Below are 18,269 nucleotides of genomic sequence, written 5' to 3'. Positions count from 1 at the left end.
ATCTGCAGAAATGGTCTCAGATCCCCTTATCATTAGCTGGTCGAATTAACATAATCAAAATGACCATCCTCCCAAAATCTCTTTTTTTCTATCAATGTATTCCAATATAATTTAAAAAAAATAAATAAAAAATACCCAGAATAAGAAAGCACTCTTACAGAGACCCAGATCAGCAGGAGGAATGGGGTTACCAAATTTTCAGCTCTACTATTGAGCAAGTAATTTAAGTCACAAAAATGACCTCCATTATGGCTGAACATAGAAAGGACATGTTGCTCCCCATCTTCTTTATTATTCTCAGCTCTACCCACTGTATAGTAATAAAAATGAAATAAAAGCACTTCCATAATTCTTTAACACAAATTAGCAGTATAAAACAATGTTAAACAATTCAAATTCAACAGTGTTTTTGGGAGTCGATACAGTATCACAAAACATAACATTGCAACACTCAAGTATATTGATATTTTCTTACACCCACATGTACTAACACTGTTGACAGGGTGAACTTGACATGAGAGGGCAGAGAGGCAGGGCGGGAAAGAAAAAAAAACAAAACAAGCACACAGCGGGGCACCGAGGCCACAATGGCCGATGGGCATACAGCTTTCAGAAGGGCACTGAAACCAAGCAGGGGGGCAAGGCCACAGTTGCAGCCAGGTCTCATATATACAGTATATGGGACTGAAATACTCTGCTAATGTGTCAAAGTAGGACTGCGACAATTATTTTCATTATTGATTAACCTCTTAATATTTTTTTCATCAATGGATTCATTATTTAGTGAATAAATTAAAACTCAAAACGATATTTATGATAATATAAAACAAAGAAAAGCAGCAAATCCTTGAATTTCAGATACTGGGATAAATTAATCTGATATTTGTGCTTGATGTATGACTCAAACGATGAATGGATAGCATTCATTTTTGGCAGGTCGACTAATAAATTAAGTTATTCAACTGTTTCTGGCATAGACAGAGGCAACTGATTGCTCTTGCCAATATATGTAAATGAATGAAATAAAATTCCACTTTCATATTTAATGTGTTTGGCAGACATGGATGAGGATAAAGTGTCACTGCAGATATGTGCACACCACCACTTTTCTATTGTCCTTTCATCCTGGTAGAACTAAGAGACACGTGTGAGTGAATAACTCATGCGTTTGGAGGATGTAAGGAGCGCAGTATACCCAAAATAGCATCTGTCTCCTGCTCTCCACCTGAGCCAGCATCCCCAAGCTAAACCCCTGCTCTACCCAGCCAAGACCCGCTTACATAAGAGAACATCTAACTTTCTGCCAGACACATAGCGATACAGCCTCGCACAGTGCACGCAACCACCCACCCCCACACGCACACGCTCGCGAATACACACACAACACAAAAACATCCCTAGGCACCTAGCAACAGTGCTTCAGTCACAGTCAGACCCAACCCATCTCAGTCTGGGTGAGAAGAGGAGAGGCAGCAAACAAGAGAGAAAATGAATAGAGACATGCACATTTACTGAGGACTCAGGGGGGCAGAGAGGAATCAGGGACTGTAGATGGACAAGACAAATAAAAGAGGAAAAGTCTGAAAAAGAGCAGATAGTCAGGACTAGATGGGAAAATAAAAATTAGAGGAACTGAGATGTGGATGAAGCTGGATGGAGCTGTGAGCCCTGTGAAGGCGATGGAAGGGAGGGCAGGGTTCGCTAGCTGAACCTTGATAATCCCACTGTTATTAAAGCACAGGAATGAATCTGTGACCCCCACCGCTACAGAGAATTACAGTAAAATCCCTCAGTACCAGCATATGGGCTGAGGCACTGCATGCCTGACTAACACTGGCACAGAGGAGTGTTTCCAAGGCGCTTCATCAAAATGTCATGAATCAGAATGAACGCTGTTCCACATTGGGGATATGTAAATACAGTAGACTAGACTGACGTCTGCTGAGGTCTCTTTGCTCACATTAGTGAACACAGCTGCAGATAGCCACAACACATAAATAAACTTGTACACCAAACCATCTCTTTGTGTGCTTGACCACAGAATTTGTATTTGTATTTTATAAATGTGTTGGCTAGACACCCAAAGAGGTAAAAAAACAAGGAACCAATGAGAGAATCAGATGCACAGAAGTGTATTTATTGCATAGGACAGAGTGTGTGTGTGTATTGTTATGTGTGTGGAGCTTGTGGTCGTGTGATTAAAAGCAAGACTATGTAAGTCTTGCTGAATAAAGGCCACGGTGACGTCTGTGGGATAATGATGTTAAAATGCAGCGGAACTGTTGCGTAGTAGAAAGCAGTCATAAAGTCGGTGAAGTCATTCAGTGATGTCAGTTATGCAGCAACAGCTTCCTGCATTCACCAACTCCTCAGATGGTCCCAATTCTTGAGTTAGGAAGTCATTCTTTCAACTTCAGTGTGTTCATGAGCTTTGAGTCGTAATGTAGTCTCGCCACCAGACAATCAGAGATCTCCGCCTTCTGATAGTCTGGGGACACTCCTTTCTAAAGTGTGTTGAACACACCGGAGAAAACGGCCGGCAACAAAGCAACGCCTCTTGCATTTTGAAAAGGACACGCCCTCCCGGAAATGTGCGTTCCCCCTTTTCTCGTCCACAAGGAAACAAACACACAGAGAGCTTGAAAATGGATGCCGAGAGATTTAACTCCGCTTTATCAAACGTGTGCTCAGTCCACAAGATTGTGGAAATGAAGGACTTACAGTTTAAAACTTTTAACACAGTCGGACTATGTTTACGAGCACAAGAGTTCAGCGAGCCACCGAAGGACCGCCCTGCGGATTTACTATTGGTTCTGCAATGTAGGGAGTTTTTTTAAACTCTGAAATTGTATCCGCCCATCTAAACACAAAATCAGGGAGAAAGTCATCAGTCTTTAGGTAAGCAAAGCGTCTAACGACTGACTTGTGAGTCTAGTCGTAATGTGGAAACAAGTTGATGCTACAAAAAAGATGCGCTGTATTTATTGCTCAGAGCACTTTCACAAACATTTTGATAACAGTCTGAAATCATCAACTTTATTTTTGTCTGCCATGTTTCTGCATATATAAAGTCAACTTGGCAACAAGTGTACCAGAATTTATGCTGACTTTCTGAGTAGTTGTTCTGACCAGTCAGGAACTGATATTGATGATTCATCTGACACGCCATGAATGCCTGCTAACATTAGCTTACATTAGCCACCATAAGCTACAGGTCAAACCAGACCAAGTACAGCTGTAGCAGCAAAACCCGAGCAAAACGTGTGAATGTGAGTATTTTAGCAAGAGTGCGTTTTATTGCTTCTGCATTAAACCTAGTAAGAAGCAGAATGTGTGGGGGTGTTTTTCAAACCTTCATAGTCTTGCTTTAAAGATTTTGTATGGGACATTCAGAGCATTGATAAAGTAGTAAACCACAGTTTGCTTAAGGAAAATATAGTGGAGTACTGGTGTCCAAAGCAAAGAATATAGTCATACTACCTGTGTGTAGTGCTGTAATCTGAGCTTCTCTGCGGTTTGTTGTGGTAGGCTGCATGCATGCATGTTAGTGCATGTGTGTATCCTGATTAACTTGAAGAAAAGACTCCCGCACACTGTGCAAAGCTTTGCCTAATGAAAGGTCTAGTCTCTGAAACATTGCAGCATTGAAATCATTATTTTTGCAAGTCAGACAGTGTGCAGAGTCTTTTCTACAAGTTTTATTCTTCTCGTCCCTCTCCTACGCACCTGTTTGGAAACAGGTATCGTATCACTTTAAGGGAAATAGTATTTATAGTTTTGTATCCTCATTAACGGCACTTTGCACTGTGCATGTTGGGCAGTTACTGCTGATACTGGGACCACGTCATCAAGGACTCATAGCGCCACTCCCTGGGTAACACCATTAGCCCCATGAGAATTGTTGTTGTTGTTGTTGTTGTTTAGCACCATTTAAGGAGTTAGCGTTGTTACCTGCTAGCTGCTGGCTCAGCCGCCTCCATGTTGAGAACCATGTTCAGACAACTTCAGTATGCTCTGAGTTTCACATAAAGTCCCCTTAAGGCCAGGCTCTCACACTGGTAAACAATGTTAAAATAATTGTCAAGAAGTTTTAATTTGGTCCTCAGCAGAGTCCTCTGGTGTGTAGCAAGCCTGTGTTACATTTTTGAAAATGCCCTTACTCACTGTCTTCACTTGCAGTTTTGACTTGTTGTTATCTATGTTTATGACAAACTAGCCAGTGCTATGAGGTGTATATAACATGTACCTGTACACTGTATATGTGAAACTGAACACAGCAGCTGTCTATATTTGTAATATTGTGCTGTATTTGAAATTATTTCGATGAGTTTCTCTTGTTTGTGTGAAACAGAGAATGCTTGTGATGCAAAACACATTTCAAAGTGCAATCTTATCTAATCTCATCTAGTCTAAATTAAATGCCACTGAGGCTTTGCTCTGGGAAAATTTTACTAACAATAAAGTGCTGGGACATTTTTATATTGATGAGCTGAACTAGAATTACTGTATCATTTTCAAGTGCTCTAAAACCCTCTTCTAAGATCTGCAGCTGAACTCAGGAGGGACACAGGCAAAAGTCAGAGGTACAAGGCGAGCAAGCAAACAGGAAGCTACATACGTACATCAAGGTTCAACCACAGTTTGGGTCATATCCTCTCCATCTTGCCAATTGTTTTTTTCTGAGGTGAATCATCTCAGGCAGTTCAGTTACAGCCTGTAAGTGCTGACAACAGGTAGAGCCTGTTGTGCTTAAATACAGTAAGTGATGCTGAGTTGCCCTGTTGCCCCATCTGACTGCTGTGCAGCTCTGTGAATAGCATTAATTACTGACTAGCTGAGCCTTCAAGCAGAGAGTAGTGTTTGTTTTGGGCTTAACAGTCTCACTGCACGGCTTCAGTAAAGTGTAATTTACTATAGAGATGGGCAGGGAAGAATGACATCATACCCCGAGTTTAAAGAATATGTACAGCAGCGCCGATTATACAACCTGTTGATGGTTTTTATCACGAGTTCTTCTCCCCACACAGACAGGAAGAGCTCATCTGATACTGCTGCACACCTGTTAGTCTTTTCCTGTCTCTCTTTACCGCTCAGAACACACAATCAATGAATGATAACTAACTACTGTGCAGCTTTGTCTAGGCCTGTCACGATAATTATGTTGTGGAATTGGTGAGATCAGCAAAATGATCAAATTCACATCCATGTATTGTGCGATACTGTCCACTGTGTGTACGTAAAGATGTCACCAAAATTTTAGCCAACATGATGTCAGAATAAACAGCAGGCATTTTCTGCTCTTTAAAGGGTGTGCTTGGATTGTTATGCTATTATCATTATGTGACATAAAATGGTCTCAAAATGACAATGATATTGTTCATCACAACTATTTCTGGGACAATATACTACAACAAAGGCAGTTGTCATGACAGACCAAGCTTTATCTAACTTTATCTGATCTGATGTTTGTTGAGTTAGTTAGCAGAAGTTTGGTGTGCATCCTGTTAGTTTGCTCGGCATCCTCAAGTTACTCATCGGCACAGGAACAAACGTCCTACAAAGGCACAGGAGACTTTATCATCTTGTGTGCAAATTAGGCTGTTACAGCAGGGTTAAAGTCCCGAGTTTTATTATTCAGCGTTTGGGCACGTGGACGATGTTCCCAAAGTGTAACAGCGCAGACTGCTCGCTAAAGTGAGACATGATAAGTCAGAAATGGCGTAGTCCTTCCTCACTCCATGACTCAAGGTTTTAATTATAGTTCTTGCATCTGATTCACAACCGAAATGACTATTTGACGACAAATTCTAGCATCACTGTCGCAAATAGCAAAACCGAGAGTCAGAGTTCATCAGCGGCGAAGATGAGAAAAAAAAAAATGAAAGAGCGAATTGTGAGGATAACAAATTAGGATCTAAAAAAGGAAAAATGAGGCCAGACTGTGTTTCCATTTGCAGGTCAGATGGCAGCGGAGAGGGCACTGGCATCATACACCCAAACATACAGAGCGGCCCATATGGTGTCAGAGACGGACAGAGGCACCCCGTCACGGCTGTTGAGAGGCAATGGTGGTTTGTGCCAGGGGCTGAGGGCACAGGGCTTATGTTGTGGTGTCAACAACACAAATAGAGAGATGGAGGAGAAACCATTGGAGGGAAGGAATAATGAATAATAGTATGGAAAGAAATGAGAGCAAATAAGACGGAAGCGGAAAAAAACTTTGACTGTCTGGCTTTGCTTGAGTGCTTTCACTGCAACTCAGACTGTGTGTGCATGCAAGTCAGACTGAGCCGAAGAAATAGAGACAATTTGTGCGTGCATGCATGCGAGAGAGACAGAGAGAGAGACAGAGAGAAGGACGAGCGACTCACCATGGTCCTGAAGTGTGAGAGTTTCTAGTCAACAAGGTCACCAGCTCACTCTGCGGTCAAACCCATGCATCCAACCACATTGATAAACCTTAAAAAAATCAACATGAGAAAAATATTAAAACGTTTTAAATCAACTGCCCTCCAGCCCAAACTGAAGAGTCACTGCTGGCCTGACAAAGATTAGAGAGCAAACACTGACAGGTATATGAAAAAGGTGGGTCAGAAAACCAATTAAATTGACACAAGCTACCGTAGCAACTCCCTCCTGCAGAAAACCACAAAATATCTCACTCTCTCTCAGGCACACAAACACACAGTTAATCCAATGCAGCGAAATGATCCTGCCTCTACTCATTGAACCCTCGCTAACCCTACCTTCCCCCATTTAGCCAGCATTTTGCCTGAGAGATAAAATTATAGGAAGTGACAGAGAGAGCGTCAGCTGGCTGGTACCCACTCATGCAAATAAACCATGTTTGAACTTGAGGAAGAGGAACATAGCAACAGTGAGAAACAGAGCTACGGAGGTCCTGTGTGCTGACCACACAAAAGCAACCAGCAGGCAAGTTTATTGATCGAGCTATCGATCCATGCATAGAGCTGGCTGGTCAACAATGTCACTGGACATCAGAGATCCACCACATCGTTCCACCAAATGGCTGCTAGCAGTGGAGCAGAGGACATTATGTTCATGCAAATCATCCAAGGATTTGTTTGACTACTTTAAGGGGATCTATGGTTCAGATTTAATATAAAATGTGTCACATAACTGATTGCCACTACAGGACTCGGATGTGATGCTATACCATCAACATTTTACATTTTCAGTCAAATCAACAATCCTGAAAGGCCACCAGATTAAATACTTCAGGGATTATCCGCCCTCCTGGTGGTTTCACATGTTTTTATCAACCATCTTCCAAAGTCAGTTTCTAGATTTACATCCCAATTTCCAAACAGCCATGGCATTCAGCTCTTGTCACTAAGGTTAAAAAATACACGTGAAGCACGCTTGAGATTGATAATTCATCATTCATCATCACCAGATGTCCCACTGGGTCAGAAAACTTTCTGTTGCTGCCAACACTGGAGCTGTTCTTCCGAGGAACATTCAATCCAACATCTGCTTGGTTAGCACGACGCAGCAGCAGCTAAAATCCAACTCTGATCTGTGAAATGGTCCCAACAAACTGACACTGACACAAAACTGGGTCAACTGTTGTCAAACCTGTTAGCCATGAGATGCTAAAGGTTAGCGCAGTGTGTGCGCAGGTGGCCAGACTCTCATAATGGTCCCCCACGTGGAGCTCACACTTCCGCAGCAGCAGCCACAGCCCATACAGTCTGTGGTTTAGTGAAGTAGGGCACGGTGTATTGTAAGAAGTTGGAAGTTCAACACGCCAAGGTGTTACTAAAATTTTCAAGTATTGCTGTACCACAAGCCACTCCATTCACATTATCGAATAAAGAGCTCTATTGGTATCTGTATCACTTTAAATGTACTGGTTAGTGATGGTATCCTAATTTTTAAACAATTCTGAGCTCTAGTTTTTACAAAAAAATCTAATTAACTAGTTAAAATTTTAAACTGCATCTGCTGCTCCGTCATTAAAAATAAGAATCCATGAATATCTAAATGTTGTTTATTTCAAAAGTTTAACCAAACAAGATGTCTCCTGTTTTCCTGATAGGTCCATTTTCAGCAATCTTGGAACCCTTCGGCTATCAGTCTGACGTTGATTTAGCCACTGGGGTTCATGACCAATGTTTCGGGACTTTCAGTGTAGCGATGGCTTCCACTACTGGATTCTGTCGATGCATTCCTTCTTTTTTGCTCTACACACAGGCTGTTCACCTGCATGCAACCAAAGCCTGCTCAAGCCTGACTGGTCAGCACGACTCAGACTACAAACTGAAATCAGAATGTTTCCAATGCCAAAATCTCGTCCTGCTGTACCGACAGATTTTGCATGTTCATGCAGATATCTGTTTATAGAGATAACAGTTTCAGTGTTTGTGTGCTGGAGGTTTCAAGTTCATGTTTCCACATCAAACTTGTCACAAAATCACGCTCGTCTGTGTACGTGTGTGAAACCCAGATTTAAGGTGAGCTCGGAGAAACTTTCACCCTTTTAGCAGAAGAATGTGAAAACAGCCTTCTGGTGTCAAACTGTGCACATGCTTCCTTCTGCACAGTGAAGGTTAAACATCAAGTTCAGTAAAGATGAGCAAAACTATTTCTTCAGTGCAGGGAACTTAACATGTTTTTGTGAAAGTGGCATTATCATCACATTGTGCCACAGTTGTGAGCAACTTTCTTTCTTTGTGTTCAAGGGCAGAACTGAGGGAGGTATAACAACATATGGTACACTTTGGAAAAAGCATCAGTGTTTTCAATATGTAGTTGAAGGGCTAAGAAATGCATGCAAAACCACCTTAAGATAATGTTATCATGACACCCTTGAAAATACCCCGAGGCTAGAGGACACTCTGGGAGAGAGGCGATGAATGCAAATTACCGTGTAATAAATTATATGGTTTGGGGATGAAACAAGCAGATGATGTTTAGAAAGAATTTACAAAGCTGGCTAAGGACACAGAGCACCTGCTGTGATGATGCCAGAAAAGGACAAGCTTTATGAATAAAGAGAGAAAGAAGTCGCGATGTTCCCCTGCGGCTCCATATCATTTTGGAGAAGCAATGTCATAAACTGCTCCAAATAGCTCACGCCTCAACCCAAAGCCAAGGGGAGTTTAGCTCCCACAGAGATTGTTTAAGATCGCAGGGCTGATCAAACTTCACCACACAGCAGGACGGGAGAGGAGTGAAGGGTGTCGGTGGAAAGTTTGGTGTCATATCATATCCATATTCATTCCATACGTTTGAAGTGGAAAGAGGGCAGCTTTAATAATCATGGCTACATGGTCTTCAAAGAGAGATGAGACATGGGGAAGAGGAGTATAGAGTGAATGAGGAACTTCAAAGGGCTTTAGCGTGCACTCCCACATCCGTATACACATAGAAAACACACACACACGTACGCACGTAGACTGTACTGTATTTACATAATATGAATGTCTATAACCAAAGGGTTTCGGAGGAAAATGAGAGAGAAGTTGCTCCAAATGGTACCCACTGCTCTGTAACTTTAATCACCACAAAAATAAGCAAAAAGTGAAACACTTAAAGCTAACAGAACTGCTGATTTAATATCTGTGTCAGCCAAACAGCTGCTACTAGTGCTTTACAGTGACATGAGCCATGCTGCCTGTGCATTATCTCTATTGTTACCACTGCCAAGAAGGGTATATATTTTCAATTTGGTGTGTTTGTTTGTCAGGATTATGGAAAAATTAATGGTCCGACAAGGAAAAACCCACAAAATTTTGGAGCAGATCTGAATCACAAGGTGCATACAAAATTATTTTTCGCTCAACATTGCACAATAAGGTTTTTGGCCTGTGTGGAGTGCTGTAGTTTCCAAAGGCTCCTCTATTTTCTCATGCAAACAAGCATCCAATGGTTGGTCTGCTCAACCGACTGTTTTGAGCCCCAGCTTGAAGTCAGGTGAGGCTGTGGGAGGCGAAGTGTTGCATCATGTATGTATCCACATCATTACGGGTAAAAGGAGTTGTAACACAGCAGTGTGTCATGGATTAAGCGCAGAAGCTCCTTGAAATTTTCCTAAAATCAATGCTAAACCACACCATGAGTTATGACCCTAAACCACACCTGAAACAGATTAAATGATCACAGTGAAATCTTAAACTTTGACGACTCCAGTCCTTTTATAATGGATATAAAATAACCATCAGCAACTTTAATGTAAATTCAGCTGCAACAAAAGTGAAGTCAAATTTCTTTCTATATAGCCCCAAACAACCTTTTTGTGTCAGAAGGCTTTACAATATGCCCAACACATGACACACTCTATCCTTCGAGGGCCCTGACTCACCGAGCTGATGGTCGGCCATCAGTCACTGTCTGGCTGTCAGTGAGCATCTGTCACCTTATTCTTTGCACTGTTGGCACTAGTCGGCCTTTGTCAGTTGTTTGTTGGCCGATTCAGCATGTTGAAGCAAACAAATGACTAAAGTCAAGAGGGCGTGAGATCAAAACAAACTTGTTAGTAAAAGGTTATATTCTTGCAATAAAGCTCTTCAGCAGAAATGGTTCGTAACTGATTGTGTTGTGGTTCACTGGTGCAAGGTTAATATCACTTGCTCTTTCAACATTGGGTTGCCTTGGTAATGGGATCACTTGCTAACTAGCATCTTGAATCTGTCCTGCCAGTCTTCTGGTTTTACTTTTTTTAATGACAAATACAGACTACTGCCACCTGCTGGTATGGAGAGTTACATCCTCTCGCTATGGTGCAGAACGTACGAGCTAGTTGGCTGTTGGCTGTAGTCTTTGCGATGGACAGGCGACATGAGGTTAAGCAACAGTCGGCCTTCGTTCTTTCAGGATTCCCACACATTTTTACCATTTTTTTTTTTTAACTTTTCCATAACTTTTAAATAACATTTTACCCTCTTTCCATGTCTTCATTTAAGTAGTTTAAAGAAAATAGTGTGCTTGGACATCCCTCTGACAACAAGGGATTTGAAGTAGGCCACAATTCCAGATGTGGAGAGATACTCACACTTTATTTACCCGCAACTAAATTTGGCCATTATTCCGCTCTGCATCCAAACATCAAAAATTTCGGTGCAGAGCCACTATCCAGCATGGCTAGGGTCCGCCTCTCTCTTGAGCAATGTATTATATCTGTCATTCAAAAGCCATAATTATTAGACACGCACTTCCCAGGCGTTTGTGGATATGCAAACTGCCAGGGCTTGCTACCTGTATTTTCCTGTTAGACATTCCCATCAGCCACTACCAACTAGCTGCATACATCAGTTAGTATCACAACAAACAATTACTTACATTATCAATTAATCTGCCAATAATGTTCCTAAATAATCATTTTGTCAATAAAATGCAACGTGTTGCTGGCAATGTGCAATTTCCCAGAGCCCAAGATGTCTTCAAATACTTTGTTTATACGACCAAGAGTCCAAAAATCCAAAGCTATTCAGTTTATTTTATTGTATGACAAAGAAACGCATCAAATTATCACATTTAAAATGAATGAAAGCAGCAAATGTTTGGCTTTTTTTGCTTTAAAAAATGAGAAACAATGACTTGATGATCAACATAGTTGCAAATTAAACTTCTGTCGATTGACTAATTGGTTAATCGACTAATTGTTGCAGCTCTACAGTCCTTGGAGCCTCAATTCAGACAGCAAAAACTGTGATAAAGAAACAAAAAAACACAACACTTTTCTACTATTAATTAAGCAACTAATTTAAACATTTAGCCTGAGATCAGTCAACTCTCAGCAGTTCTACTGAGGACAGCCACGTGAAGGAGCATTCACTTTGTCTATGGATGTACAGAACTAGCAGCGCTGATGTCTCTCTCTCCATATGAGACACATGCCTCAAGCCAAAACAGCCTTTCATCCTCCCAAAGCCATGCATTATTGATGATCAGACCAGAGAGAGAGACACTGAAACACACACTGCTTTTCCCAGTGTGACAGCTAGCTGCCTGTGTGAACGTGTGTATGAATCTATTTCTCTTTGTGTGTGTGTGTGTGTGTGTGTGTGTGTGTGTGTGACTAAACAGGTGGGCTGGATTCCTTCAGTGATTAGCTGTGTAAATTGTCAGTGAGCCAATCAAAAAGCAGATGATGACAGTGGAGCACCCATTGGCTCATGCTCTCTCCTGTCATCATGACAACAACCTCTGTGACCAACTATCATCTCCAGTGTCTCCAGTGTGTGTGTTATTTATTTCTTGTTGCACATAACAACATCTCATATGTGTGATGCCATCATTTCAAGCGTTTGCTGACGCAACACTTGTGTTTACAATGAACCCGGCAGCCCGAATCAACACATAGCAAACTTCTTCAGAGAGAATTCACTCGAATTCAAGTTCTCATTTCCTCCATTTGAATATAAACAACAACCAGACAGACCAGCGTCTCCCAGTTAGGCAAAGTAGTGCAGGATTGCTGGAGGGCCATTTTAAACACTTGAAAGAATTAATTCATCCAATTTTTAATTAGCTTGTACATTTTATAGAAAAAATGGAAGGTGAAAAATATGCCACTAGTTAAACACTTACACGCTTATTCCAGCGAGAGAAATGAGCTCATGAAAAACACTTCTTTAAATAAGCAGCTTTTATTATGAATGAGAAATACAGCATAAAATAAGTCTGATTTTACTTGTGAAATAGTATGAAGGTATAAATCTATAAATTGCTTACCAAGATAATATTCATGGATGTATTAATATTACAGTGAGGGTTGCAGCGGTATAGGGTTGGGTATCATTCTCATTTCAACTGATACTGTTACCGGTATCAGTACCAGTACCTGAAATTTGGTACTGCTACCCAACGGTACATTTTTCAGGTACTTTACTTTCTTTGTACAAACAAAAATGTATTTTTTAAAAAAGCTGCAGGGATGATGAAGCACACCCTCTTTCTCTTTTTCTAATCACACATCCAATCTTACTTCTGTCTGTCTGCTTGTGTGTTTCTGTTCGAGTGTGGGTGTGTCTGCTCAGCCCTCTCACTCTCTGTTTAGACATATCCGACAAATATGTGGAATAAGTGAATTATAATTAAATTAGAAGTAAACAGAAGTGACACTGGGCTATGTCCAAAATAAAATACAAAAGAAAATAGGCCAAATTCTGAAACTATCGGCTCCTGTACCCGACGTTTCAAGAGCTCCACTGGCGCAACATAGTGTGTCCTGCCTGAAGCTAGACCCATTGCCGGTGGATCTGGGTCCAGCTTTGAGGCACTTTCGCCTCCTGAACCGGGGCTCTCACCCAGATGTGCTCTCAGGTACCAAAATTTGGCACCGATAGATGGTAGATAGAACGTGAATTGGCACTCGGTAGCGCTGACACAATTCGGTAAGTACCCATCAAAGTACCAAGTCAGATACCCATCCCTACAACGGTATACTGGTTTTACAGGTATGAAAATTGACTGCAGCTGGTGGGCGGTGCTCTGTTTCGGCTCGACAGTCTTCAACACGGTGGCCGGGTCACAAACTTTCTCATTTAACAGCTAAACAGTACACTTAAATATGTATCTGAAAACATTTGAGGTGGTAAAAAGGCCATACAGTAACATAGTCTTGATTTATATTCGATCAGCGCTGCCTAGTTTGACAGCCACGACTGAATGATTGACAGCTGCATGAGAGACTCCTCTGCTCTGATTGGTTGTTTTCGTTTATGTGCAGTAATGCCATTAAGTGCTACAAGGAGGCAAAGGGACATGATTGTTTTCACTGATTATGTCTCAGGTACTAATGTGTGGATATGGTGACCAAAAGCTATTTTTAAAAAATCTTCAGCTTCAGCTTTAAGGTGATGTTTGACCAACATGTTGTTACTAATATTCATGTATTAAGTGTCAGTTAATAGCAAAAAAACCCAAGGTATTCCTCTTTCACCATATTCCCACAATATTCTTCAACTGAAGAGAATAAAATGTCACACAGAAGTCAAGAAGGATCTTTCAGTGGGTAACAAAATAAGCTTCGCTCTCCGACTGGGCTTGGTGGGTTGCTGCAGAGCCTGTGGGAATGTGCGGAACATTGATGTTTCTAATGAAGAGCGCTGAGCTCCATTGATCCACCGGGGATGAGAGTGAGCTGTCAAAAGCTATCAGGCAAGTCAAAGACCCACTTTCAGCCCTGTGCAGCTGAAGTGAGCACGATACTGTTGGGGCACAAGGAAGAGCAGCTAAACCTCCAAAGGCAAACACTACAGAGGAGAGGCACACACGCAGACACAGCTTTGATGCCTTCACAGGGTTAAAGGGGGTTATTTGTTCCATAAAGGAACTCTGCACAAATAACAATAAGGGGTTAGGATGTGTCAAACACTGGAGGAGTGTTTACACGGTGCCTTCAGGTCTGTTAATTCAAATATACGGTGCGGTTGTTTTTCTAAGAACAAGTTCCAGTTTTTCTTAAATTCACTTGATATGCATATGCAGACTAGGGCTGCAACTAAAATACTAACCCTAACACTAACCCTATTTAAGAGAGCACACATGTCATGCCTTCAAACATTTTGTTTTCTCTGACCAAAAGTACAAAAAAAATTCCCATAAATCTCCAGTTTAAAATGATATATGGTCAAGAAAACAGCAAATCTTCCCACTTCAGGAGCTGAAACCAGAGAAGGTTCAGCATTTTTTAACCATTTCCACTTGAAAAATGACTAAAATATTTTATAAATTACATATTTGCTGTCTTTTTTTCAGTTGATCGACTAATAATATGATCATCTAATCTTTTCAGCTCTGATGCAAACTTTGTTTCATTCTGTTTTATGTGAAACAGCGTGGCCACTTATCAAATGAGAGCAATGTTTCAGGCCTGTATGACAAAAATATTTATCATCGTCTCAGTTTCTGGGTGATGTTTTTAGTTTCATACCTTTGCACAGTACAAGCTAGAGAAAGCACTAATCATTGCACAGATACTCAAAGTAAATGCGGGATTAAACTGGATTAAATTGGAGCACAGATGTGGGTGTAGGTGGAGCTACTGTACTGTACAGTGGTTGTGACCTGGTAAGCTGCTTTTATATATACAATACAGTGGTGAGTAAATAGAAGACCCGTTTTAAGTGCTAAAAACTGCAGCCTACAGAATGACCACAAAGTTAAATCACCACCTCTCTAAAACAGTTGCAACAACAAGCTGATTATAGACTCAACTTTATTAATTGCAGGACTGTTGTATTAGACTGCAATAGTTTCACAGTGTACATACTGATGTATTTAATACATCATTTATATAAATGAGTGTGTTTTGAATATACCATAGTTCTTATATAACCTGTTGGGGCCCCTTTGCTCTTGAAAGTATACCACATGACAACTTTGGGTCATGAGAACTTTTTTCCTGACACAGAAACGGGGTCAGAAAGAGTTGAGAGACCAGAGTTGAAAGAAAGTTTACAATTTTGACAAGTTAAGTAGAGGTGTAAGATAATATCAGTACACTCGAGTATAAAATATATTGCAATTTATTACCTTTTTTCAAATGTAAATTATGTCCCCAAAGGAAAACTTCGGCAACATCTGTTTTTATCTAATAAGATAAAGTTTTCAGTCTGTTCATCTCACTTCAGCCATTTTTTTTGCAGCAGAATTTATCTAGAGGACTGAAAGAGCAATTGACTACATTGTTCTAGTAGCCTACCTAAAGTTTAATTCATGTTGATAATAATTGATTATTTACATAATCAAAAAACGATACTTGGCACTGTGCGACGATATGATATTGCCACACAAAAATATTGCAATACTATGCTGTATCTATATTGATTCTCAAAAACACCAAATTCATTTTTAATTTACAATTTTTACCATTTTTATTTTCTTAATTTGTTTATATTGTAAAGAATCCTGCAAGCACCTTTATTTAATTTATCTATCATTTATTTATTTATTATCAGATTGGACGTAACGTAGTAAAAGTAAACTTGTTTTAAGCACATGTTGGTGTGTTCTTTACACTATGACGGTTTCCTAATATCTCACCTTGCTTACACTATCACAAAATATCGCAGTATATCGAATCATAACTGCTGTATCGTAATGTGTATCATATTGACAAGACAGACACAGAATTAACTACCTTCATCAGACACATTCAATCTGAGGAGACAAACCAGCACGGGAATACAAAAAAATAAAATAAAAAAATAAAAAAAATCCATCTGTCAGATGTAGGAGTTTATTTTGAAGGGCCATCTGTCAAAACTGCATGCAGGGAGACAGTTGTGTTGTGGCTGCCACCTAGTCTGCACAGTATAAAACAGATAAGTCACATGAGGTTGAGCTGCACTTTCTCATCTGCTGCTGTATTATGCTGCTCCATTGCTGATAGCATGCAAGCACACACAATTCTCTCACACCAGAAAGACCACAGATTTTCTCAAATGTCCCAAGTGGTAGAATAATCTGACTAACAACACACCACAATGAAAAAGTCTCTCAATCTGTCTTTGACACTGCTTCCACAACAACAAGTCTGTGAAGCACGCCAGCAGTTGCAGCGAACTTGTCACCCTCCTGCTAATACTGCACATGGTACAGGGCACTTTTAATCAGCAAAAGTTGCAACCGGAGAATAATCTTCCAAGCCTGTGTCGTCACAGGCTGGCGAAAAGGGGAGCAAATCTCCTGCTTTGCATGGATTTAAGAAAAGATTATGAAACAGCAAAAATGCAGTGCGTCAAACTGTTTTCATCACACCCTGTGGTTAACCCGTCCAAGCACTTTCTGAGAAGCATGGGCTCAAACTCGCTCGCTGTATGCATGCAAATATTTCTGCATGCCAGGAGCTCTGTCATATGTAAAGTGTTGAGATTAGCGATTCTTATCACTGTGACATTTCATCACTGGGAAGTGGACATGACCAAAATGAGGTCATGGAGTCTGCACCACTGTGATGATGACATATGTGAGAATGCAGCATCCACTGAAGGACAAGGTGTACATACATTAAAAGAAAGAATTAAGTCCATTCAGAAAGCATGCATATACATGGGCGGGGGAAGTGTGTGGAAAGTGGAAAGTGCTTTTCCACAACAAATGGTTGAAGGTTAAAGTGATTTAAGTGCATGCTGGGTTTGTAGCACTTTGTGGCTCTTGTGCAGCTGAGTTAAAGCGGTTGTGACAGTGAAGGCTGCATGTGGTTTGACACTCTGATGTGGAAAAATGAGTTGTTTTGGAAAAAGTGGGCTTGCTATTTTAGTAATTGCTAAATACATTGCCCCTTTGTGGAGGCAGGACTTGTGTTGTGTTGCTATGTATTAGATTTGCAACAATGGTATACAACTTTTTTGCACAAACTTGAAGGTTTAAATCAGCTTTAAAATGAACAAATACAAAATGAATTTTTCAAAATAAAGCATATTCAAAGTCTAAAAATGTACAGAACGGGAAAAAAATGGGTAAAAAGCCATTAAACACTGAAATATATAGTGACAATCGTATTCATATTGGTAAGAGTTGCTTCTGATGAGTGATGAGTTTAAGTGCCCATATAACCAGATGTGACACATGATAAAATGCCGTGATTTAACAATTTGAACAATTTTTTGAAGTATTTACCTCAATAAATTTACATCCTATTTCACTTGATTTGTCTAATGACTACCTTAAAATCCAAACCACAGTTTATATAGTTGCAGTAATACCACAGTAGGTGTACTAAACAATAGAGACGCTTTATGTTGCAGTAGATATATCCTGAAATGATGTGATATTTCACGATAGAAAACTGTCAGACCATACAATGAGGAAAAAAAATCTCATATTTGCATTTAAGGTACACAACATCACTCACCTTGCAGCGACGTGATGACAGCTCTAGTGAGTTTTTTTGGAGTGAACTGCAGAGAGAGCAGGAGTTGTGCCTTTTCTCGAGGGAGGGATACAAATATGGATAACTTCACATTATTTAGGTAAATAGGAGCACAGAGAAGAACTCCGCCGTGCACTTTTACAAATTAACAGTCATAAATAGGCACTAAGTTGCCCGGTGCTGCCAATAATCATACGTCCTCCTGGCGCTTTAAGCGGATGAAAAATAGCTGGCGCTGTGTGAGCGTTTAGTGGTTCAAGATTGGCTACGAGCGCGCGATATTATTTTACAAACAGCCAATGACATTACAGCTGGCTCTGAGGTGCGCTCGCTCAATAACACAGCGTCGTCCGGTATGCTGTGCACATCACGAGAGACCAATCCCGCCCGGCGGTGCTAAGGAGGAAACAAAAACAATCAGATT

General features: G+C 40.6%; 1 protein-coding gene across 5 annotated transcripts in view; it reads right to left on the bottom strand.

The window, feature by feature from the left end:
• Positions 1-18,064, bottom strand: part of arhgap9 (Rho GTPase activating protein 9) — a 67,203-nt gene extending 49,139 nt beyond the window's left edge. For 4 of the 5 annotated variants that reach the window (XM_050038538.1, XM_050038540.1, XM_050038541.1 and 1 more), the window contains exons 1-2: positions 17,828-18,064; positions 6,372-6,459 (exon numbers count right to left, since the gene is read on the bottom strand). The gene's annotated coding sequence lies outside the window, so the exon portion shown is untranslated. The remainder of the gene's footprint in view (positions 1-6,371; positions 6,460-17,827) is intronic. The other variant, XM_050038539.1, reaches the window with a different exon arrangement.
• Positions 18,065-18,269: the final 205 nt, after the last annotated feature.

This window comes from Epinephelus moara, chromosome 24 (genome assembly GCF_006386435.1).
Source record: "Epinephelus moara isolate mb chromosome 24, YSFRI_EMoa_1.0, whole genome shotgun sequence".
NCBI lineage: Eukaryota > Metazoa > Chordata > Actinopteri > Perciformes > Serranidae > Epinephelus > Epinephelus moara.
The sequence above is the reverse complement of the archived record's forward strand: the minus strand, read 5'-3'. Positions and strand labels throughout refer to the sequence as shown.